This window comes from Aulonocara stuartgranti (assembly GCF_965226115.1).
Source record: "Aulonocara stuartgranti genome assembly, chromosome: 9".
NCBI classification, from domain to species: domain Eukaryota; kingdom Metazoa; phylum Chordata; class Actinopteri; order Cichliformes; family Cichlidae; genus Aulonocara; species Aulonocara stuartgranti.
Genome location: NC_138960.1, coordinates 33588290 through 33612787, shown reverse-complemented (window position 1 = coordinate 33612787; position 24498 = coordinate 33588290). Strand labels below are relative to the sequence as shown.

Genomic DNA, 24498 nt, shown 5'->3' with positions numbered 1-24498 from the left:
AAAAAAAAGAAGGGGGGGGGGGGGGGATTTTACGGACCTGTATTTCACATGGGTTACACTATTATCTAACAATTCTCAGCCTGTAATTTTGTACTTACTATATAAGTCTAGGATATTCTGTTCAGACTAATTTGGCGCAGGAAAATTGCACCCTGACTTAAACTGGCTATGATATCTAAGCATGTTTGGAAATCCCTCTGCAGCTCTACATGTCAGTCTCAATAATTCAGTTCAATCATAGAGCCAAATTCACTCTTTTACCCATTATTACATGGAGGGCCAACTCTTAATGAGAACCATTGCAATGTATATATATATATAAAAATTTTTTAAAAAAAAATCACTAAATGAACTTTATTTAATCACTATATTCCTAACATGCACAGACAGTGAGTGACTTCTCTCTGCATGTCTTATTTTCACCTTTGACCTTCACTGCGATGTCTGGGAGCCCGTCCCCTTCTCTCTGCCTCTCACACATCCAGTAGCAGGCCATGTTTGTGCCTTCATGAGCTGTACCATCCAGTGTTTTGCTTTATTAAGTCTTTATTATCAATTTTTTTGTCAGTCTCGTATTTACATTTTTCTTTATATCCGGGAGATCTCTCAACCTTGCCAAATCCCATTACACACAATGTACATATGTTTGCACTTCACATCTCCTTTAGCCCATTTTTAGAGACTCAAGTTCATTTATCAACACTTAACTGTTGGAATATTTCCTAAAAATAAACTGAACGTTGAAACCAAATATTTCCTTGGATTTATTGAAATGAATATTTGCAAAGCAATCAAAACAGCACAATCTTCACACCAGCATTGACAAAAATATCACCTCTTTTATACTCCTTGTATAAATTGTATCCTACCTACACCCGTTTTCACACCTTCTCTTGTGTGATTAGGTAGAGGATCATTAGGAGGTCCCTCTAAGGGGGACGCTCCCACAGAGCTTAAATCTGGAACTCTCCACCATTTGACCTTAGACCTGAAGAAGATTCTCGGTTGAGAGGTGAAATAATCTTCAAGCAATTTAAAGAAGTCCAGATTTTTAGGGTCTGTTGCAGAGTGAAAGTTTTTCCACAAAAGGTCACAGTGAAACTCTTTCCCACCACCACAGTGATGACAGGGTTGAGAACTGGATCCATCTGTGTCGGTCTGCTTCTAAACAAAGACACAAAGACAGTGTAAGTCAGGGAATTCCTTCAACATTTTAATTCTGAAAGTGGCCTGAAATAAAAAGTAAGCTGATTCTGAGGGGGTCAGGTGGGATACACTGATTGGTTTTAGTTAGATGACCCTCCCGTTGTTCATTTAGTAAATACAAGTAAAATGGATTGATTCTTATAAAGCACCTTTTTACTCTGCCTGAGCACTCAAGGTGCTTTTTACAACACGGTAAAGCACTTTGCATGCTAGAGTAAAGTGACCTGGTACTGAGACTCAATAAATGTCTTTGTTGTAGAGCAACCTTTCTACCAGTGGTAGGCAACCTTTCTGATGATGAGTGCCATCTAAAATTTCCTCAAAAGTCAATTTACCATATCAACAATTGCATTAACAATAAATTTAATAATGCTGCATATCAACAGTTACATAACTGCTAAGTGCTACATAACTTTGCACTTTTGCTGTAACGAGACAAATTTCCCACCTGTGGGACTAATAAAGGTCATCTTATCTTACACACTATATAGAACAACTTCATAGAAATAGATTTGCTATATTTCAAAAAAAAATTTTTTTTATCCATAACAAGAACACCATAACAGCAAAGGAACTATACAAACAGAAAATGCAGATGCTATTAATGGTCGCCTCACAACAATGGTAAATGGCCTGTATAGCGCTTTACTTAATCCCTATGGACCTTGACACTGCATTCAGTCATCCACCCATTCACACACTGGTGATGGCAAGCTACATTGTAGCCACAGCTGCCTTGGGCGCGCTGACAGAGGCGAGGCTGCCGGACACTAGCGCCACCGGGCCCTCTGGCCAACACCAGTAGGCAACGGGTGAAGTGTTTTGCCCAAGGACACAACGACCGAGACTGTCGGAGCCGAGGCTCGAACCGGCAACCTTCCGATTACAAGAAGAACTGCCAACTCTTGAGCCACATTCGCCCCAAAAACAATGATAAGAAAAAATAAACTGGGCTAATATGACTTATCTTTATACAAGGATTTGCAGATTAATGTGATCCCTGCCGCTGCTTTGTATTTGAAAGTTGTGTTATCTGGGGATCATATTTTGTAACTCGTTGAGGTGTCCCGTTATATCAGCGAGAAAGAAACATTGTCAACCCATCTTGATGCATGCTCAATCATCCAGGTAAGTAAACCTCCAAAAATTGATTCTGTTCATCTGGACATATAATTTTGTGGGAGAAACGTTTCGTCACTCATCCAAGTGACTCCTTCAGTCTCAGCTGACTGCAAGTTTCCCCCAATCTTATAAACAGTACATTTGCATAATGGTCAGTGGTTGTTGATCAATGGTCATGAGAATCTGCATAATTAAGCTTAAGGAACTGAACTCCCAGCACATTGTTCCTTCAGTGGGCTGGTTTCAGTCATTATCTAAATGCACTGTTTCCAAAATTCCAAAATTGAGTCCAGTAGAATTACTAACATTCGAACACAATTTAATGAGCACAGTTGAACGAAACAGTCAGTCTTAAACAAGAAGATAATAATATACATACATACCTCACAGTAACTGCACTTGCAGTTTCTTTCTGGTGTGGCTCTGTTGGTGGATTTTAAGGTAACGTGGCGCTTTAAAAGTCTTCTCACACAGGTCACATTTATAAGGTCTCCCCACAGTGTGGGTAAACATGTGGCGTTCTAAGTCTTTATATCTCACAAACGGTTTCCCACACTGATCACAGCAGTAAACGTCATTTCCAGTATGAATGCGGAGGTGAATATTTAGGCTGCCTAGCAAGTGGAAGGTTTTTCCACATATGTGGCAGCTGTACGCCTTAAATCCAGAGTGGATAACTTGATGACGCTGTAAGAGGCCACTGTGAGTAAAAGCTTTACCACACTGATCACAGCTGTATGCTTTAACTCCACTGTGGCTGAGTTGGTGTCTTTTTAAGCTTCCAGCCAGGGTAAAAGATTTTCCACACAAGTCACAGGTGTAAGGTTTAATTCCACTGTGGATGAGTTGGTGTGTTTGTAAGTTTCTAGGCTGGGTAAAAGACTTTCCACATAAGTCACAGGTGTAAGGTTTAATTCCACTGTGGATGAGTTGGTGTCTTTTTAAGCTTTCAGCGTGGGTATAAGATTTTCCACACAAGTCACAGGTGTACGGTTTAACTCCACTGTGGATGAGTTGGTGTCTTTTTAAGCTTTCAGCGTGGATATAAGATTTTCCACACAAGTCACAGGTGTACGGTTTAACTCCACTGTGGACGAGCTGGTGTGTTTGTAAGTTTCCAGCGTGGGCAAAAGATTTTCCACACAAGTCACAGGTGTACGGTTTAATTCCACTGTGGATGAGTTGGTGTCTTTTTAAGTTAACAGCCAAAGTAAAACTTTTTCCACACAAGTCACAGGTGTATGCTTTAACTCCATTGTGGATGAGTCGGTGTGTTTTTAAGCTTTCAGCGTGGGTAAACGATTTTCCACACAAGTCACAGGTGTACGCTTTAATTCCACTGTGGATGAGATGGTGTCTTTTTAAGTTAGCAGCAAAAGTAAAAGATTTTCCACATAAGTCACAGGTGTACGCTTTAACTCCACTGTGGATGAGTTGGTGTGTTTTTAAGCTTCCAGCCCGGTTGAAAGATTTTCCACACAAGTCACAGCTGTACGCTTTAACTCCACTGTGGATGACTTTGTGTCTTTTTAAGCTCCCAGCCAGGGTAAAATCCTTCCCACACTCATCACAGCTGTATGTTTTCTCTCCCTTTCTTCTGTGAGGTTTGTCGGCCTCCTGAGAGCGCTGACTTCTCGCTCCATGTTGGTCCTGCAGTGACAGAGATACAAACAGAGGCAGTGAGTGAAATGCAGTCGTGGAACAAACTGAAACTGACTCCATTAGTGGAATCAAAGATCTCAACAAACACGTCGTAGGTGTGTTACCACCACCTTCTGCTGATATTATCACATTACAATTATGAGCTACAATGAGAGTTGTAACCTGCACACAGGTTCAATAACAGAGATATTCTTGCTCACCTTTTGGGTTGAAGTCATTGTTTCCTCTGTAGTGGCTGAGCTGAGTCTAAATGGCTCGTCTCCTCCTGATGATCAGCTGGAACAAAAATATATTTATATGTATTTCATCCTTGATCAAAAGAAGCTGAGATGGAAAGCTCAAATCCACTCAAACTAAATGTCTTCAGTCAGTGTGTCAGCCTCCAGTTAACAACAGTGGTGAGAAACTGCAGTAATGAACCTCCACTGAGTAACTGCAGTTTGGTGCTTCATTTGAACCTCATAGATTTTATTAAACAAAATGGATAAAAAAAAATACTCTACAAAACAGAAGGTGAGCTGATAGTAAGAGGGTCATCATCTGACACTACATCAAGATTCTTAGAGCATGTCATGGTTCACTTGATCCCTGCAAACAGGCACAAACTGAAACTCTCTAAAGCTTTTGTGAAGACACTGAAGCAGTGGACTGATGAGGCTGTGGAGAATCTGCAGGTGTGTCTGGACTGCACCGACTGGCAGGTTTTCAGAATTGTTATCAACAGTTTGGATTATTATAGAGATGCTGTGACATCCTGTGACATCAGCTTCTGTGAGGAAGCTGCAAAGCATCACACACCAGGGTGAGTTAGAATAATGGCCAGCCCTGGTTCTCTAATATATTCATTGGGCTATAAAGCTGAAGACATGATCACTTCAATGAACCTGACGGAGGTGAGTACCATACTCTCAAAAACAAACTTAAGGCACACTTTGTAGTCAGAAGAAACATTATCTTTTAAACGTGAAAAGTTCAACCGAAGGCAGCAAGAAGTGGGAGAGACGGCAGATCGGTTTATTACATCCCTATATGCCTTGGCGTAGCATTGTGACTACGGGGCGCTGTACAGTGAAATGATAATTGACAGACTCGCTGTCGGAATGAGAGACAAGAGGCTCTCGGAGGAACTGCAAGTGGATGCAGAGCTCATGTTAGAAAAAGCAGTGATAGGGATTCCCCAAAGTGAGCTTGTTAAGAAGCACCAGCATCTTCTTAAAAACAACTTCAAGCAGGAGAATCCTTGCAACGTGGACATCATTAGCAAAGATAAAACATTTCAAACCAGAACAGACTGTGCCACAAAACACAGAGAGGAACATGAAACATGACACAAGGCAATGCAATCGATGTGGAAAGACAACACCTCACAGCAAAAAGCTGTGCCCAGCCAAAGAGGTAGTCTGCAATCAGTGTAAAAAGAAAGGTCACTATGCAAGAGTGTGCAGGTCGGGGGCACTGGGAGAAATATGGGCAGCAGGTGGTGACATTGAAGAGAGGGAAGTAGCACAGTAGCATCTGGTAGAACTGAGGATGCATGGATGACTAAAAAAAAAGTTAACAATATAGACCTGTTGGCTCAAAATTGACAAAAGAGCGGATGTAACAGTCTTGCCTGAAAGAAAAAAGCAGTTACAAAAGAAAGCAGTTAGCAGTTACAGAGAAATTTACAGCTAACCTGAGTACTCCGGGCAACACTACAATACTGTGTATGTAGTAGCAGACCTGACACAAGGGTTACTTAGCTGCCCAACAAGTGTAGAGCTTGGGTTAGTGGACAGAGTAGAAGCAGCGTCACTCCCTTCAGCAGAGGCGGTAAAGCAGCAGTTTCTGAAGCTACTTAGCTGTTTAGGACAAATGGAGGGGGAATACAAAATTGAGCTTAAAGCAGATGCTAAGCCATTTATCTGTTGACCCCAAAAAGGGTCCCACTTCCCTACTGCCTAAAATCAAAAAGGAGCTAGCTTGTATAGAAGAGTTAGGGGTAATCTCCAGAGTGTAGCAGTCTACTGACTGCTGTGCAGGAATCTTTCCAGTACCCAAACCAAACAGAGAAGAAGTGTGTGTATTGACTTGACCAAACGTAACAATTCTGTGAAAAGAGAAAGACACATGTTGCAATCAGTATAGCACACCCTAGGACAGCTAGAAGGCGCAAAGTTCTTCTCAAAACTCGATGCTAACTCAGAATTGTGGAAAATACCTTTTTCCAAGCAGTCAGCTCTTTTCACAACCTTCATCACGCCATTTGGAAGGTATTGTTTCAATAGACTCTGTTTCAGCATATCTTCAGCTCCTGAGCATTTTCAAAAATGAATGTCTCAAGTCTTGGAGGGGCTGGACGAAGTTGTCTGCCAAATGGATGACATTTTGGACACACAGGCCCAGCACGACAAGAGACTAGTCGCAGTCCTTGTGTGGTTCACAAAAGCAGGTGTGACATTGAAAAGTGAGAAATGCGACTTTGCAAAAACCTTGATCAAGTTGCTTGGACAGATCATTGACAGTACAAGCGTCAAAGCAGACCCAGAAAAAGTGAACATGGTCAGCAACATGGAGGCTGATGTAAGTGGAGCGAGACAATTTCTGAGAATGGTTAATCATCAAGGCAATGTTTCCCCACCAAGCAGAAAAAACACAGCTATTGAGAGAACTACGCCGTAGCAAAAAAGTACTGTTGGAGTGAGGCTCAACAAACAGTGTTTGACAGCATTAAGTCAGTACTGAGTACCTGGCAGTCTACAGTCCCAAAGCACAAACAACAGTATCAGCCTTAAGCATCCTCCTATGGACTGGGAGCAGTGCTACTTCAGAAACAAGAGGAAGACTCAACCAAGGTAGTGACCTTCACTTCAAAAGCATCAACCCCCACACAACAAAGATATACTCAAATAGAGAAGGAGGCATTAGCCGTTAGGGCTGCCAGGATTTGTCAACTAGTCACGATTACTTCGACTATTAAATTTGCTGACAACTAATTTAATAGTTGACGCATCCTTTGAAGCTTTGTAAGATCCTGAAAGACACAGGAATACGTAGGATTCAAGAGTGTACTAACGGACTGAAACAGAAGATGGCAGCACTGCATCTACAAGAATCCCAGTTGCCGTTAAACGCCAAAGAAGAAGAAGCAGTTTCCAGTATCGTAGGTGATAACAAAGGCTGTCCAAACTAGAAGACTTCTCCAAATGCAGTCGACAAATGCGTGCTTCATTTCACTAGATTTGAAGGATGGGTCAGGTGTATTCTTCGTGACCAACCTATCCCAGAATTCATAGCGTGGCTCAGCCAATTCCAGTTTTCAACTATGGTGGCAGCTACTTAGTTTTAATTGTGTGAATGCCACACGGCATTCACACAATTAAAACAGCAGAAGTGCGAATGCCGTGAGGCATTCACACGATTGTGTTCCTGTTTCTCTTTATTCTTTATTGTGTGAATGCAGCAGCTTTCAGGAAAAAAATCAGCTTCTACGCAGTGTTTTTTCAGCGGTTTCTCCTTCTTCTGCTGTTTTCAGATTCCACTACACGGCATTCACACTGGATTTTCGCAGGAAATGCAACTTTTCTAGTTGTGTGGATGCTTAAGCATCCACACTATTGAGTTCCTGTTTCTCTTTATTCTTTATTATTGTGTGGATGCTTTAAGCATCCACACTATTGAGTTCCTGTTTCTCTTTATTCTTTATTATTCTTAGGACTTCCGTACACTTTTCGCCGTAGAACTACTTCCACAATTTTTGTGCTATTTTCACCGTTCAAACTTTAAACTATTCAGCTATTTTTGCTTATTCCGGCTATATCTTTTGGTATTTTTAACTATTATACTTTTTAAAATATTCCACTTTTTTCCTTTAATTTGTCCCATTGAAATGAATGGGAAACTTCAGCAATTCTGCTAAAATTTGCTTGTTTTTGAAACTTAACTACTTCCTCATACTTTCACCTAGAACAACCATTCAAATTTTAAAATGTTCACAAATTATTGGGCTATTCAGGTATGATTCAGCTTTTTCAAATCTTTTACTGTTTTACTTTTATGCCTCTTAAAGTTTTGAGTTGCAAAATTTTGATTTTTCACAAAATACATGTGTTGTTATGGTTGCTATGCTCTTGGCTTCCAGTGTGACACTGAAGCTTTTGCAATTTTCACTTCATGTCCGAACAACTTCCTGCTACTTGCTCAATTTTCACTCAACTTCCACAAATTATACATCAAAACGTAGGTATTTTTGCTGGCTTTCCGAAAATGTCACCATCATTGTTGTGGGATTTATAGAATTTTGGCAAATCTCCTCAGACCAACACAAGGTCAGAAAACTCTCCATATAAAGTCAATGGAGAGTTTGTTCAAAATCACGGCTGGATTTCTGTAATAAGAGGCATATTCGAATCGTCATATCTCCTTAACGAAGCAAAGTTAAGACATGAGGCTTGTCCCCGAATATCTTCAGACACCCCTGACGCTCACAATTCAAGAATTTCTTTCTCATCTATTACCGTTCTGAAATGAGTTGGACTTGTTTGAGGGTAGGAAATTCGTCCTTCGCTCAGATTTCTTCAGATTTCAAACTGTGGAAATGAAGCACTTTTTTCTCTCGTCATAACTTTTTGTTGGATTTCCACAGAGACCTGAAAATTTCCATGATTGTTCACCAAAGCCTGCTGTCTCTTACGGTGAAAAAATGATATCGATACTCCAAATAGATTTAGAGTTAGAAAGCGTTGTTTGAGGGCAAGTCAAGGCAGTTTTTGCTTCGCTCTACTCAGTTATGGTGCATTACAAGTCAAATATCTTTAATAATTCATATTTTAATGATAAATTGTTAACACTGGAAGATTCCCCCATCTCTTCTGAACAAAACGGTGTAAGAATGACGGCTCTAGCCCCTACGGTTAGGAAATTATGGTCATTTGTTTGAGGGGAGTCGTCACTATGAGAAATAGGCTGCAATAATCCTGTGCCTCTCTGTGCTGCGTGTGTAAAAAGGATGCACCTGTTTTGGCGGGAAAACGTAAACAGCCACTCTGATTGGTGGATTTAAATTCGGCAGCTCTCTCCCTCTGTGTCTGTGTGTGTGTGTGTGTGTGTGTGTGTGTGTGTGTGTGTGTGTGTTTAGTGGGAGAGAGAGGACCCTGCCCTTATTTGGCAGCATGTCATTGTAGGATTTAAATTGAATATAGTTAGACTGGTTGACTGGATTAGAGCCTGTGTTTGTGTGTCCCTCTGTGCATTTGTTTTCAATATGCCTCCATATTTGTAATTTTGTAAGTTATTACTATTCTGCTAAATCATAGTATTTCTGGTACTTTTCGGTACTTGTGCTAAATACAGTATTTCTGCTAAATCATACTATTTCTGCTTTTCATAAGATTTGTGCCTAATATAGTATTTCTGCTAAATTATAGTATTTCTGCTTTTTATACTATTTGTGCCTAATATAGTATTTCTGCTTTTTATAGGATTTGTGCCTAATATAGTATTTCTGCTTTTTATACTATTTGTGCCTAATATAGTATTTCTGCTTTTTATAGGATTTGTGCTTAATAATATAGTATTTCTGCTAAATTATAGTATTTCTGCTTTTTATAGTATTTGTGCTAAAACATAGTATTTCTACTAAATGTAGTATTTATGCTTAATCATAGTATTTCTATATATTTCTGCCAGGTCCCCAGGCAGCCAATCCTCTGTGAGGACTGAGAAATTCAAATTTTCAAATCAGGGCCTGCACGGCTTCCCAGCCAATCATATATGTGTCCTGAGGCATTCAAATTTGCATATTGGGGCCTTCATGGCTTCTAAGCCAGCCAATCATATCTGAGGGCTGAGGAATTCAAATCCACAAATCAGGGCCTGCACAGCTTCCCAGCCAGCCAATCATGTATGTGGGCTCCAGGTATTCAAATTTGCATATTGGGGAATTCGTGGCTTCTAAGTCAACAAGTCATCCGTGTCATATATCTCTAAAAATTCATATTTTAATGATAAATTGTCAACACTTGAAGATTCCCCCATCTCTTCTGAACAAAACGGTGTAAGAATGACCGTTCTAGCCCCTACGGTTAGGAAATTACGGTCATTTGTTTGAGGGGAGTCGTCACTATGAGAAATAGACTGCAAAAATCCTGTGTCTCTCTGTGCTGCTGCGTGTGTAAACAGATGCACCTGTTTTGGTGGGGAAAAGTGCACAGCCTCTCTGATTGGTGGATTCAAATTCACCAGCTCCCAGGCTGACCTAGAAACTTACTTCTCTCTCCCTGTGTGTGTGTGTGTGTGTGTGTGTGTGTGTGTGTGTGTGTGTGTGTGTGACAGAGAGAGAGAGAGAGAGAGAGAGAGAGAGAGAGAGAGAGAGAGAGAGAGAGAGAGAGAGAGAAAGGCTTTTAATGGGATGATCTCATTCTAAGATTTAAATTCAATATATTTAGACTGGTTGACTGAATTGGATCTTGTGTGTGGGTCTCTCTGTGCATGTGTGTTTCCTCATGTGTACATATTTGTGATTGTGTGGCTGTAATAAATTTTTTTGCAGATTTTTGTCATTTAACAAGTATATTTGAGGGACCCTCAGCATGTTCAGCATTTTTTCAGCTGTCCATTTTGCTTTTCCAATTTTTCTGTTTAACTTATTACTATTGTGCTAAATAATACTATTTCTGCTATTTTATAAGATTTGTGCCTAATATAGTATTTCTGCTAAATTACAATATTTCTGCTTTTTATACTATTTGTGCTAAAACATAGTATTTCTACTAAATGTAGTATTTATGCTTAATCATACTATTTCTGCTTTTTATGGGATTTGTGCCTAATATAGTATTTCTGCTTTTTATAGGATTTTTGCTCAAACATAGTATTTCTACTAAATGTAGTGTTTATGCTTAATCATCCTATTTCTGCTTTTTATAGGATTTGTGCTTAATATAGTATTTCTGCTAAATTATAGTATTTATTATTTTTATAGGATTTGTGCCAAACATAGTATTTCTGCTAAATTATAGTATTTCTGCTTTTTATACTATTTGTGCCTAATATAGTATTTCTGCTTTTTATAGGATTTGTGCCTAATATAGTATTTCTGCTTTTTATAGGATTTGTACCTAATATAGTATTTCTGCTTTTTATAGGATTTGTGCTTAATATAGTATTTCTGCTAAATTATAGTATTTCTGCTTTTTATAGTATTTGTTCTAAATTATAGTATTTCTGCTTTTTATAGTATTTGTGCTAAAACATAGTATTTCTACTAAATGTAGTATTTATGCTTAATCATAGTATTTCTATATATTTCTGCCAGGTCTCCAGGCAGCCAATCCTCTGTGAGGACTGAGAAATTCAAATTTTCAAATCAGGGCCTGCACGGCTTCCCAGCCAATCATATATGTGTCCTGAGGCATTCAAATTTGCATATTGGGGCCTTCATGGCTTCTAAGCCAGCCAATCATATCTGAGGGCTGAGGAATTCAAATCCACAAATCAGGAACTGCACAGCTTCCCAGCCAGCCAATCATGTATGTGGGCTCCAGGTATTCAAATTTGCATATTGGGGAATTCGTGGCTTCTAAGTCAACAAGTCATCCATGTCATATATCTCTAAAAATTCATATTTTAATGATAAATTGTCAACACTTGAAGATTCCCCCATCTCTTCTGAACAAAACGGTGTAAGAATGACCGCTCTAGCCCCTATGGTTAGGAAATTATGGTCATTTGTTTGAGGGGAATCCTCACTATGTGAAATAAACTGAAAGAAGCAGGTCTATGTCTCTGTGCTGCGTGTGTAAAAAGATGCACCTGTTTTGGCGGGAAAACATAAACAGCCTCTCTGATTGGTGGATTCAAATTCAGCAGCTCCCAGGCTGACCTAGAAACTTAGTCCTCTCTCCCTGTGTGTGTGTGTGTGTGTGTGTGTGTGTGTGTGTGTGTGTGTGTGTGTGTGTGTGTGTGTGTGTGTGTGTGTGTGTGTGTGTGTGTGTTTAGTGGGAGAGAGAGGACCCTGCCCTTATTTGGCAGCATGTCATTGTAGGATTTAAATTGAATATAGTTAGACTGGTTGACTGGATTAGAGCCTGTGTTTGTGTGTCCCTCTGTGCATTTGTGTTTCAATAAGTTATTACTATTCTGCTAAATCATAGTATTTCTGGTACTTTTCGGTACTTGTGCTAAATACAGTATTTCTGCTAAATCATACTATTTCTGCTTTTCATAGGATTTATGCCTAATATAGTATTTCTGCTAAATTATAGTATTTCTGCTTTTTATAGGATTTGTGCCTAACATAGTATTTCTGCTAAATTATAGTATTTCTGCTTTTTATAGGATTTGTGCTTAACATAGTATTTCTGCTAAATTATAGTATTTCTGCTTTTTATACTATTTGTTCTAAATTATAGTATTTCTGCTTTTTATAGGATTTGTGCTTAATATAGTATTTCTACTAAATTATAGTTTTTCTTCTTTTTATAATATTTGTGCTAAAACATAGTATTTCTACTAAATGTAGTATTTATGCTTAATAATAGTATTTCTATATATTTCTGCCAGGTCCCCAGGCAGCCAATCATCTGTGAGGACTGAGACATTCAAATTTTCAAATCAGGGCCTGCACAGTTTCCCAGCCAATCAAATAAGTGTCCTGAGGCATTCAAATTTGCATATTGGGGGCTTCTAAGCCAGCCAATCATATCTGAGGGCTGAGGAATTCAAATCCACAAATCAGGGCCTGCACGGCTTCCCAGCCAGCCAATCACATATGTGGTCTCAGGCATTCAAATTTGCATATTGGGGAATTCGTGGCTTCTAAGTCAACAAGTCATCCATGTCATATATCTCTAAAAATTCATATTTTAATATTAAATTGTCAACACTTGAAGATTCCCCCATCTCTTCTGAACAAAACGGTGTAAGAATGACCGTTCTAGCCCCTACGGTTAGGAAATTACGGTCATTTGTTTGAGGGGAGTCGTCACTATGAGAAATAGACTGCAAAAATCCTGTGTCTCTCTGTGCTGCTGCGTGTGTAAACAGATGCACCTGTTTTGGTGGGGAAAAGTGCACAGCCTCTCTGATTGGTGGATTCAAATTCACCAGCTCCCAGGCTGACCTAGAAACTTACTTCTCTCTCCCTGTGTGTGTGTGTGTGTGTGTGTGTGTGTGTGTGTGTGTGTGTGTGTGTGTGTGTGTGTGTGTGTGTGACAGAGAGAGAGAGAGAGAGAGAGAGAGAGAAAGGCTTTTAATGGGATGATCTCATTCTAAGATTTAAATTCAATATATTTAGACTGGTTGACTGAATTGGATCTTGTGTGTGGGTCTCTCTGTGCATGTGTGTTTCCTCATGTGTACATATTTGTGATTGTGTGGCTGTAATAAATTTTTTTGCAGATTTTTGTCATTTAACAAGTATATTTGAGGGACCCTCAGCATGTTCAGCATTTTTTCAGCTGTCCATTTTGCTTTTCCAATTTTTCTGTTTAACTTATTACTATTGTGCTAAATCATACTATTTCTGCTATTTTATAAGATTTGTGCTTAATATACTATTTCTGCTTTTATAGGATTTGTGCTTAATATAGTATTTCTGCTAAATGTAGTATTTATGCTTAATCATACTATTTCTGCTTTTTATAGTATTTGTGCTTAATATAGTATTTCTGCTAAATTTAGTATTTCTGATTAATTATAGTTTTTCTACTAAATCATAGTACAGTATTTCTGCTTTTTATGGGATTTGTGCTAAAACAAAGTATTTCTACTAAATGTAGTATTTGTGCTTAATCATACCATTTCTGCTTTTTATAGGATTTGTGCTTAATATAGTATTTCTGCTAAATTATAGTATTTCTGCCAAATTATAATATTTGTGCTAAAACATAGTCTCAATTTAAAATTACAATATTCATAGTTCATCACAGTGTCTCTGGTAAATCACAATATTTCTGCTCTGTTGTACTATTTTTCTAAATCATAGTGTTTCTGTAATGTTTAAGTATTTTTGGCTAAATATAATCTTTCTGTTATCTTATACTATTTCTCCTAAATTCTTGTATTTTTGAGAAGTTATCATGTTTCTGGTAAGTTACAATATTTCTGCTAAATTCTGCTATGCTATTGTATTTCTGCCAAGTATTATGTTTCCTCTAAGATATTGCAGTTCTGCTAAGTTATTCCATTTTAGCAAACTTCTTTTGCTTCTGCAAAGTTTTTACAATTTCTGCAACTTTTCAGCTTTTTCAGCTACTTTTTGCATACAGCTTCAGCTTTAAGCATCCACACTGCATTTTCGCAGGAAATGCAAATTTTTCTAGTTCTACCTTATTCTAGTTGCTCAGACATTTGCTGGTTAACTACTCCCTCAGTTTTCATCTGATTTTCACCATTCACACTTTAAACTGTTCTGCTCCTTCTGCTAATGCCTGCTATATCTTCTGGTGCACATAACTTTTATACTTTGAGATATTAAGCTTTTTATGCAATTTTTTGGCCCACTTTGCTGAATGGGACCACATTATCAGTGTGATCACCAGTTTTGCTTGCACAAGTATTTGGCCCCTTGAACTTTTACCCATTTTGTCCCATTACAGCCACAAACATGAATCAATTTTATTGGAATTCCACATGAAAGGCCAATACAAAGTGGTGCACTTGTGAGAAGTGGAACAAAAATCATACATGATTCCAAACTTTTTTTTTTTTTTTTTTACAAATAAATAACTGCAAAGTGGGGTGTGCGTAATTATTCAGCCCCCTGAGTCAATACTTTGTAGAACCACCTTTTGCTGCAATTACAGTTGCCAGTCTTTTAGGGTATGTCTCTACCAGCTTTGCACATCTAGAGACAGAAATCCTTGCCCATTCTTCTTTGCAAAACAGCTCCAGCTCAGTCAGATTAGATGGACAGTGTTTGTGAACAGCTGTTTTCAGATCTTGCCACAGATTGTCGATTGGATTTAGATCTGGACTTTGACTGGGCCATCCTAACACATGGATAGGTTTTGTTTTAAACCATTCCATTGTTGCCCTGGCTTTATGTATAGGGTGGGTGCCCTGCTGGAAGGTGAACCTCCGCCCCAGTCTCAAGTCTTTTGCAGACTCCAAGAGGTTTTCTTTCAAGATTGCTCTGTATTTGGCTCCATCCATTTCCCCATCAACTCTGACCAGCTTCCCTGTCCTTGCTAAAGAGAAGCACCCCCAGAGCATGATGCTGCCTCACCATATTTGACAGTGGGGATGGTGTGTTGAGAGTGATGTGCAGTGTTAGTTTTCCGCCACACAGTGTTTTGCATTTTGGCCTAATCTTTTTGTATAACTGGAAAATGCCAAGTATGGACAGTTGTTGTGAGATACCAAATCTCCTTTTCAAAACACTGAAAATTACCTCCATTATATTTTCCCACCAATTCCGAAGTCCCGAACAGCTCCATAAGATATGTAAAATCGAAACATTTTGACCATCACATCTCCAACATTCGTCCGTAGAGGCCAGGTTCCATTTATACAATTGTTGCGGTGTTCGATGCCACCAATGGATTATTTTAAGTTGAATAAATCTACTGCCTGTTTCTTTATAACTAGTATTAACATTTTGAAAACATGAATCCCATTCAACTGAAGATATGGCCAATGCCATGTCCTGGGCCCAGTAGCCCTTAACTTTAAGGAGAGGGTCAGCCGACCGTTCTTGCGATAAATGATAAATCTTAGAGGTAATGGTCTTGAGAGCAGGACTTCCACAGGGCTGCCCACAGGACAGGTTCCCAACCACTTTGATAATGAACTATGTATTTGGACATATCTCCAGAATTGATTACGCTGCAACTTATATAATTCCACAATTTTATCAAAGCTTAAAAAACATTTAGTCCCACAATCAAATAAATCTGATACATTACGGATGCCTGCCTTACACCACTGTAACCAGTCAACCGATGTCCCTCCAATTAAAATTATTTTATTTCCCCATAAGGATGCCGAAGGAGATTTAATAAAGTCCCAGCGACCCACCCTATGTAATTTACACCACAATGTCTTTGCATTTGCAATTATAGGATGGGTACGTTTATGACTGGTATCAAACAGCTCCCTCCAAGGAGAAATACCGCCATTAACTTCCGTCTCCATATGGGACCAGATGGGTTTAACTGGTGCAGTAGGGTAACCAAGCTCTAAGTCGTTTCACATTCATCACCCAATAATACCACTGGAAATTAGGCAATGAAAAACCTCCTTGTTTTGTACTCGCTTGAAGTTTCTTAATACTTAAACGATGTGGTGAGCTACCCCAAAGAAACTGCCGAATCAAAAAATCTAGATCTTTGAAATACTTATCTGGAATGTGTAATGGAATATTGGATAAAATATAAAAGATCATGGGTGCAGTCATCATCTTAATACAACTCATTTTACCACATATTGTGAGACGTATTCCGGACCATCTACCAAATTCCATTTTTATTCTTTCAAACATTGGCTCCATATTTGCTCAGACCATCTTAGTGTAATCTGAGGTCATTTGTATCCCCAAATACCTCAAACCATTCACAGACCACCCAAACTCCCACTGTTTAAATAAAGTATGAGGGCAGTGTCCTGACATAGGCATTGCCCAGTTGACGCAATACCCTGAAAGCAGCGTAAAGCTTTCTATACATTCTAATAGGGCTGGAATTGACTTCCCAGACTGGGTCATAAGTAACAACATATCATCTGCAGTGTTGGTCAAGTTACTTGAAAAAAGTAATCAGTAACTAATTACTGATTACTTCCCAAAAAAGTAATCCCGTTACTTTACTGATTACTTATTTTCAAAAGTAATTAATTACTTAGTTACTTAGTTACTTTTTAAAAACACGATTTACAACCTGAAGAGGTGATAAAGCGATAGATCTTTCAGCCCAATTCTACTTTTTCTACATAATCCATCATACAAAATGTAATCAAATGGAAAAGTCTCTTTTTAAAACTTGTTTTATTAGTTTTAATCTTTTAACTTTATGCATCAAGCAAAAATTTAATTATATGCAACATTCTCTGACTGGAAGAAATTTTTTTTAATATTTAAACCTATTTTCTGCACATTCCAGCACATAAAATATTTTTTTTTTTGTGTTTACACTCACTCTTTCAAATAGATGCAAGTAAAACACAGCAGAAAATAAATAAAGTCAAAGACTCAGCGGTCCTGTTGCTCTATTTTCACCTGTAAAGCAGGACTGGGGTAGGCGGAGGTGTGCTCTGGTGCAGGTGTGCCGCGGTCAGTGGAAGAATCCGCGAGTTTCTCTGTGAGTTTCCCATTACGTCGTTGTGCACTCGGTGCTTGTTTGGAAGTCTAGGGCTTTTTTTCGCTGTAAAAAGAATTTTTCTTCCCACGCACGATGGACACTAATGTTTTTGTCACTTTTTATGGAATCAAACTCAAAGTAAGGTCAGTACTTCCACGCTTTAAACGCTGCACACTCATGCTCTCTCCCGCACTCGATATATTATTCATTGTTGATCTGCACACAGCTGTTGCCACGAACGTCGCACTCGCTTACGTCATTGTCATGAGACATTCTTGCAAAAAATCACGGTTTTAGTAACGCAGCGTTCCTACGGGAAAGTAACGGTAATCTAATTACCGTTTTTGCAATAGTAATCCCTTACTTTACTCGTTACTCGAAAAAAGTAATCAGATTACAAGTAACGCGTTACTGCCCATCTCTGATCATCTGCATATCATAGAAGCTTATGTTGACTATTAACCATCGAAATTCCAAATACGTCCGCACCTACACGGGTATGTTTGAAAACGCAGCTGTTTCGTCCACACGTAAACGGCGTTTCGAATCACCGAAAACAGATTTTTTTTAAAACTCATTTTTTTCTGTTTACGTGTGGACAAGGAATACAGAGGTCAAAGGTATGTGCCTTTTTTTCACGTCACGCTGTGCGCCACGTTATTGTTTACAGGAGATGAATTGCAGAATGGCAGGTAGTCAGATTAACAGTATTTTGTCTCTATCTTCAGGTTTTACATTGGGTTTTTTTGGTTTTTTTCCCCCCTTTTCATACCGCTCTCCCCCTGCAATGGCTCTGTGACCCCCTAAGGGCGGGCCCCACACTTTGGGAAGGTCTGTCTTAAACAAATAATCCTACTCAACACAATCAAAAGCTTTAGCAGCATCCAGCGATAGGGCCACTTTTGGATATACTGAATCATATATATAATTTTTTCGCCATTACTACTTTTAATCGACCCACGAAGACCCTTGACAAGATTTTTTGGTCAGAATTCAGCAAAGATATGGGGCTCAACCACTTGGGTCTAAAGGGTCTTTCCCAGTTTTAGGAATAAATGTTATAAGTCCAGAGTGCATTGACTGAGGTAATGAGCCTACTTTAAAAGCCTCATTAAAAACATCAAGCAACAGGGGACTTAACATATCCTCAAATGCTCTATAGAAATCCAATGGTAACCCATCTAATCCTGGAGCTTTATTAAGTGGCATACTGTTAATTGCACGGGTAATCTCCTCCACTGTAATTGGAGCATCTATAATCTGCTGGTCAGTAGTAGAAAGCTGTGGCAGGTTTAAATCAGTAAAGAATGCTTCAAATTTCTGTTCATCTAAACTACCTCGTGTAGAATAAAGATTATTGTAAAAATGTTACCGTTTGGTAAATCGGTTTGGCTGAGATTAAAGTTACAGTTTTCACACAGCTGAATAAACGTCAAACAGAAAACTGGTTAAACAGAAGGGTAAGATGGTAGAATTTACTCCAGTGTCCTGCTATTTTTTAGACAGCAAGAAGCAGGAGGCTGAGGTTATTGAACTCCACAGAGGCAATCTGCAAATTTCATTAAAAGTTTAATAAACTGTCATCTTGTCTTTATTTTTGGTTAGCACATACTTTAAACACTATAAGCTAATGATAACTATATAAGAGCAGATGCATGCTGGTGCAAATAGCAGTTCATTTTCCATCCAATGGATGCATGACGTGATTATCGCAAAAATAATCTAGTCGACTATCAAAAGAATCATTTTTGGCAGCCCTATTAGCCATAACCTGGGCGTGCAAGTGATTTTCTCATCAGCATCAAGTTTCATGTTGTGACAGATCACAAGCCTTTAGAGCTACTTTTAGTCTCCAAGAACTTAGATGAACTACCGCCACGAGTACAAAGACTGAGAATGAGATTACCGTATTTTCACGACCATAAGGCGCACTTAAAAGTCTTAGATTTTCTTCAAAAAGTACGGCACGCCCTATAGCGCAGTGCGCCCTGTGTGTTGTAAGGAGGACGTAGTAGAGAACACCATGAGAACGCTAAAGGGTGAAGTGTGGGCGTTGATCGTATATACCGGACAATCGCACATACCTGTATAAAAGGACAGGTATGTGCATTATGCAGGACATCGTTGTTTTAACAACCCTGAAAATGGCAAAGAGACACGTTTATTAAGCACAGTTTAAACTGAAGGCCATCAGCTATGCGGAGGAACATGGAAATCGAGCAGCGGCGAGAGAATTTAAGATTAACGAATCGATGGTTCGCAAATGGAGGAAGCTAGAAAACGAGCTCCGGCAGGTCAAGAAAACGCAGCTGAGTTTCCGTGGACATAAGGCGAGGTGGCCCGAGTTGGAGGAAAGACTCGAGCGGTGGATCATCGAGCAAAGAGCGAGCGGGAGAAGCGTTTCGACGGTCACCATTCGGCTAAAAGCAGTTTCACTAGCTGAAGAGATGAACATTGAACATTTCCAAGGAGGTCCGTCTTGGTGCTTTCGTTTTATGAAACGGTGCCATTTTTCCATCCGGACCAGGACTACGGTAGCGCAGCAACTTCCAGCGGATTATAAGGAAAAGCTGGCCATCTTCCGCTCCTACTGCAGCAAACACGTTGGCGACAAAAACATCCAGCCCAGCCACATCACAAACATGGACGAGGTCCCGCTCACTTTTGACATCCCAGTGAGTCACACTGTGGAGAAGAAGGGGACCAGCACGGTAGCGATACGCACAACGGGGCACGAAAAGTCTTCTTTCACTGTTGTGCTTGGCTGCCATGCTAATGGACAGAAACTGCCGCCTATGGTGGTTTTTAAGCGAAAGACTTTGCCTAAAGAGAAGTTTCCAGCAGGAATCATCATTAAGGCAAATGAAAAGGGCTGGATGGATGAGGAAATGATGAAAGACTGGCTGAGGGAGGTGTATGTAAGGAGACCAGGTGGTTTTTTCCACGCATCACCATCGCTCTTAATCTGTGACTCTATGCGTGCCCATCTCACAGCCGATGTGAAAAAACTAGTGAAACAAATGAACTGTGAGCTTGCTGTCATTCCGGGAGGCCTGACAAAGGAACTCCAGCCGCTGGACATCGGTGTGAACCGCCCATTCAAAGTAAGGCTGCGAGCGGCCTGGGAGCGATGGATGACCGATGGAGACCACAGTTTCACCAAGAGTGGAAGGCAGCGCCGGGCGAGTTACGCCACAATTTGCCAATGGATTGTAGATGCTTGGGCTAACATGTCTGCTGGCACTGTTGTTCGAGCTTTCGCAAAAGCCGGCATAATTTCCGAGGAGCCGCACGGCACGGAAAGTGACTCTGACGGTGAAGAAAGTGAACCTGGCATGTTTGATGGAGATTTAGCGCAGCTGTTCAATTCAGACACAGAGGATGAGGACTTCGATGGGTTTGATTGATGATAAAAATGTGAGTACCAAACTTTGTTTTGCTCCTGCTTTATTTTTAAATACGCACACTTGTATGCTTGTGTGTTGTTGATGATGACAATTACCGGTAATAGAAATGTGAGTAAGGTACCGAACTCAGGTTTGCTCCCGCTTTATTTTTAAATACGCATACGGTACTTGTATGCGCCCTATAATCCAGTGCGCCTTATGTGTGTGTTAAATACAGTAAGGGCACACATAACTGAGACTGCGCCTTTTAGTACAGTGCGTCTTATGGTCATGAAAATACGGTAATGAGGTTCTCTTTCACCATCTCACATGTCATACACACAGCAACTGCAGACGTGCTGCCAGAGTGCCAGAAAGAGCGTTTTCTAACACGACATTAAGAGATGAAATGGACTTGTATGCACATCAGGCCTTCCTGAAATAGAGGACAGACAACAACAAATAAGACAGCAGCAACACAGAGATGAAACAATAAAACATGTCCAACTCTACTGCAAAATCTTTTTGACTGGAGTAACAGCCAGTATTTGGTTGTAGTGGACTATTTCTCAAGATACACAAAAATACCTGAGCTGTCTTCTAACACATCAGCAGCAATGATTGAACACTTAAAGTCCGTATTGGCACGCCACAGCATACCAACATAATTAAAGTCAGATAATGGCCCACAATTCTCCTCAGAACTCTTCCCAACGTTTGCTCTAGAGTGGGGCTTTGCCCACACCGCTTCCAGCCTGAGATTCCCTCAGAGAAACGGTGAGACTGAAAGAGAAATGAGAACAGTAAAAAGCCTTCTACAGAAAGCAGACCCATCTCTCACCATCATGGCATATTGCACCACACCACTTGCCAATGGACATAGCCCTGCAGAGATTCTAATGGGGAGGAAACTTCGTACCACAGCCCCTATACTTCCATCCTGCCTCAAACCAGGCAAGATAAACATCACTATGCTGAGAGACATAAAAAAGAAAAAAAGAGAGAGAGATAGAAACAGTGGAAATGGTTCAACAACAGAGAGCACAAGACCTCACTGGACTACAACCAGGAGATCAAGTTTGGATCTGGGACATGAAAGAAAACGGGACAATATAAAGCAGAGCGGAATTCTCCACGATATTATCTCATTGAGACAATCCCCCACCCACCCAAGTCTCATATACCACCAAGTAACCAAACTACGGAAAGAAGATATCCTAGAAGCCAAATCACAACAACAGTCGCCTTGAGGATTTGGTGCTATATAAAAAAATATAAATATAACTGAATTGAATACTCAGAGGAGGGGTGTTATGGTAGGGACTAATTAAATGGTTCATGCAGCACCGTCTGGTTTTTTTTGTTGTGGCCTGCCAATAAAGGGACTCACTATGTTAAGACAGAGCTGTCCTTGTCTCATTAATACTGCTGCTATTATAAACCCCAGATCTACAAAAACAACGTGTTCATCCACAGCAGCTGGACAATAAAGTTTATTGTGACCCTGATACTGCAGCAGATCGCTCTGACTTCCTGTTATCACTTCAAATAGAAATGAGGCTGTAGAGGTTTGGTGCAGGCAGAAAAACAGCTGCAGGGACAATGAAAAGACTTTTCTGCTCCAACTTCTCCCAGCATGCTGAGCTAATGATTAGTTGGTGTTTTTCTCCAAACACTCTCTCACTCTTCTCTCAACGTGTTCACAATAAACTGTGAACAGACACCGAGGAGAGCAGCAGAAGACCTCATTCAGGAGCTAAACTCAACATGAACTGAACTCACAGTAAAGTTAGCTCGGTGCTTACCTTTAGATGAGCCCACAAACCGAGAGAAACTCCGCGATGAAGCTGCAACTCTTTCCAAACACAGGAAACAGATCAGGGAGCAGAGACCCACGTGGTTCACGCTGATCTCAGCTACGATCCAGGAGACAAGGGTGGGCAGATCGATGCAGATATCGATCAGGACGTTGGTAGTGGTTTATGATCGATACTTTAGTTCGTTTCTCTCCTCTAAGTTCACTACTTTACTCCCGTTTCATGACAAAGGAGCTCTCTCTGCTCGGCTCCTCTCGTGCACACACACTTTGCTCCGCCCTCTTCTCTTCTTCTTCTTCTTTGTGTTTAACGGCGGTTGGCAACCAACGTAAAGGAGCATTACCGCCTCCTACTGTTCCGGAGTATGGGTCAGACAGTGAGTTTACAATTTGTATCCAAAAAACAAAACAAAAAACAAAAACAAAAATTTCCCAATTCCCCGCTCCTTCAATCTGTTCTGCAGAACTGATGAAAACGTCATCGTAGGAAGAAGAATTGCTAAGGACTCAGGAAAAGCGAAGAGCGCTGCTGAGAATTGGAACAGCCTTACACCCGTCTCTCTGTAACAATGTTACGCCCGGAAGGACTCTTATGGAGGACTGCAAGAGACACACACATGGAATTAAACAATTCTGTCCTTCAGGTCCTTGAGGTGGTCGAATCGATGTCTATGGTCTTTTGTGTGTATTTTCTGATGTGTAGAACTGAAGAAGCTTCTCGGATGAGAGGTGAAACGTCTTCAAGCAGCTTAAAGAAGTCCAGACGCTTTTCTTTGCAAGCTCCTTTGACTACGATGACCTGGATGACTGAGAACCTTCACAGACATTTTCTGGTCTTCTTAGTATCCATTTTAGTGTGGTTTCAGCTAACCAAGAATAAGAATTACGTTGTCTGGAAAATGCAATATTTAGAATTAATAAGCGGAGCTGGACACACCCACTACTTCACTCCATGCAGCCGGAAGCGGAAGTGAATCATTTGTAGTGATGCCGCCTCTTTTAATGACTTTACTCAGGGTTATCTGCAACCGCTGTAAATAGGCAGAAGGCTTTTCACCTGAGTTCTGGTTTGTGCTCAAGAATTTGGCAAAAAGCTCATCCCCATCATCAACAGTGCCATAGGATATGTCAAGAAAAATTTACACTGGCTTCCTATCAAATATCGAATTGATTTTAAAATCCTATTGTTTACTTAGAAAATTTTAAACAATATGGCACCTGACTACTTAGCTGATCTCCTCTGTCTGTACAGCCCTCAGAGAGCACTAAGATCATCGGGCCAACTGCTCTTGGTGCAACCTAGGTCTCGGCTGAAGACCAGAGGAGACCGTGCCTTTGCCGTTGCTGCACCCAGGCTATGGAATACTCTCCCTCTTCATATTCGCGCGTCAGATTCCATTCAGTCTTTTAAATCACATTTAAAAACGTATTTGTTTGATCTGGCATTTAAGGCGAATTAGGGTAATTTACATCTGGCTCTGTATTTAGATTATGGAATTATCTTATATTTTAGATATTTGTAATTTATATTTTATTGTGATTTTATTTGTACTGCAATTTTACTGGAAAGCACTTTGGTGTACTTCGGTCTTAAAAATGTGCTATATAAATAAATTTTGATTGATTGATTGAAGAAGGCTGATATAATCATGAAGCGTTAGGACCACAGTGCTTTGCAATGTCAGCAGTTGGTGGAAGAAGGCTCTCAACTATTTTCGTTACCTTAAGTTTGTCAGATATGGTACGATCTGTGAGGGGGAATTCAACATTGTTGCGCCACGTATCATAATCAGCTTCGAAAGTAGAGCAAGGGGTTTTCTCCGAGAAGGGCCTTTGCGTGACCTTGAGAAGGCATTTCATTGTTCATAATGACATCCTCAACTACTACTCTCTGTACTTCAGGTGGAGTGAGCTGTTCAGGTGGTAAGTAGATAGTGGTTGTTCTGTGCGAGGCAGTCACCTCTACACTTGGAGAGGATGAGTGAGAGCCATGCTCAGGCGAGTGGGTTGAACCACTGCCCAATTTAACAGG

The 24498-nt window shown here is 40.1% G+C and overlaps 1 long non-coding RNA gene across 1 annotated transcript; it reads right to left on the bottom strand.

The window, feature by feature from the left end:
- Positions 1–751: 751 nt before the first annotated feature.
- Positions 752–22779, bottom strand: LOC309713837. Its single transcript, XR_014278700.1, has 4 exons — positions 22456–22779; positions 4191–4266; positions 2712–3978; positions 752–1164 (listed from the first exon to the last, which is right to left on the bottom strand). It is a non-coding gene; the product is annotated as an uncharacterized lncRNA (long non-coding RNA).
- Between the last annotated feature and the right edge of the window lie 1719 nt (positions 22780–24498).